This window comes from Perkinsus marinus (assembly GCF_000006405.1).
Source record: "Perkinsus marinus ATCC 50983 genomic scaffold scf_1104296960750, whole genome shotgun sequence".
Taxonomy (NCBI): Eukaryota; Perkinsozoa; order Perkinsida; family Perkinsidae; genus Perkinsus; species Perkinsus marinus.
This window is the reverse complement of record NW_003205990.1, coordinates 1-1321: the sequence shown is the minus strand read 5'-3', so window position 1 is coordinate 1321 and position 1321 is coordinate 1. Positions and strand designations below refer to the sequence as shown.

General features: G+C 50.3%; 5 non-coding genes across 5 annotated transcripts; all 5 read left to right on the top strand.

Annotated features, from left to right (window-relative positions):
- Nucleotides 1–45: 45 nt before the first annotated feature.
- On the top strand, nucleotides 46–125 carry Pmar_PMAR011158. The gene has a single exon. It is a non-coding gene; the product is annotated as a tRNA-Leu (tRNA).
- A 187-nt stretch (nucleotides 126–312) lies between these two features.
- Pmar_PMAR011157 lies at nucleotides 313–392 on the top strand. The gene has a single exon. It is a non-coding gene; the product is annotated as a tRNA-Leu (tRNA).
- Nucleotides 393–513: 121 nt separating this feature from the next.
- Nucleotides 514–593, top strand: Pmar_PMAR011156. Its single transcript has one exon. It is a non-coding gene; the product is annotated as a tRNA-Leu (tRNA).
- Nucleotides 594–779: 186 nt separating this feature from the next.
- Pmar_PMAR011155 lies at nucleotides 780–859 on the top strand. The gene has a single exon. It is a non-coding gene; the product is annotated as a tRNA-His (tRNA).
- Nucleotides 860–1045: 186 nt separating this feature from the next.
- Nucleotides 1046–1125, top strand: Pmar_PMAR011154. The gene has a single exon. It is a non-coding gene; the product is annotated as a tRNA-Leu (tRNA).
- Nucleotides 1126–1321: the final 196 nt, after the last annotated feature.

Sequence of the window (1321 nt, the reverse complement as noted above, 5' to 3'; positions counted from 1 at the left end):
GCAGAGCGATGCATCACCTCGGCTATGAATCTTGAAGCACTTATCGACAGTTTGGCCGAGTGGTCCAAGGCGCTGGCTTTAGGCGTCAGTCCGAAAGGGCGTGGGTTCGAACCCCACAGCTGTCAGTCTATATACCTGACTGGTCTTATATTGAGAACCGAGACCCTTTCAGAAGCGAGGTAGTGCAAGACCAAAACCTTTTGATCGATATTGTGACATCGCACCTCGCAGAATCCGTTCAATCCATTTTTTGTGTCCTCTGGTTTGGCAGAGCGATGCATCACCTCGGCTATGAATCTTGAAGCACTCATCGACAGTTTGGGCGAGTGGTCTAAGGCGTTGGCTTCAGGCGTCAGTCCGCAAGGGCGTGGGTTCGAATCCCACAGCTGTTAGAAATTTCTTTTCGTGTGATTTGATGAAGAACGCATTCCGCGTAAACGGTTCGAAACCGTTTTTGTGTCATGTCCTATAGTGTAACGCATCTTCTCCGCTATGATTTTTGAAGCACTCGTCGACAGTTTGGCCGAGTGGTCTAAGGCGCTGTCTTAAGGCGCCAGTCCGAAAGGGCGTGGGTTCGAACCCCACAGCTGTCAGTCTATATACCTGATTGGTGTTATATTGAGAACCCAGACCTTTTCAGAAGCGAGGTAGTGCAAGATCAAAACCTTCTGATCGATATTGCGCCATCGCACCTCGCAGAAACCGTTCAACCCATTTTTGTGTCCTCTGGTTTGGCAGAGCGATGCATCACCTCGGCTATGAATCTTGAAGCACTCATCGACAGTTTGGCCGAGTGGTCTAAGGCGCTGGCTTATGGCGCCAGTCCGAAAGGGCGTGGGTTCGAACTCCACAGCTGCCAGTCTATATATCTGACTGGTGTTATATTGAGAACCCAGAGCTTTTCAGAAGCGAGGTAGTACAAGATCAAAACCTTCTGATCGATATTGCGCCATCGCACCTCGCAGAAACCGTTCAACCCATTTTTGTGTCCTCTGGTTTGGCAGAGCGATGCATCACCTCGGCTATGAATCGTGAAGCACTCATCGACAGTTTGGCCGAGTGGTCCAAGGCGCTGGCTTTAGGCGTCAGTCCGTAAGGGCGTGGGTTCGAACCCCACAGCTGTCAGTCTATATACCTGACTGGGGTTATATTAAGAACCGAGACCTTTTCAGAAGCGAGGTAGTGCAGGATCAACACCTTCTGATCGATATTGCGCCATCGCAACTCCTAGAAACCGTTCAACCCATTTTTGTCTCCTCTGGTTTGGCAGAGCGATGCGTCACCTCGGCTATGAATCTTGGAGCACTCATCGACAGTTTGG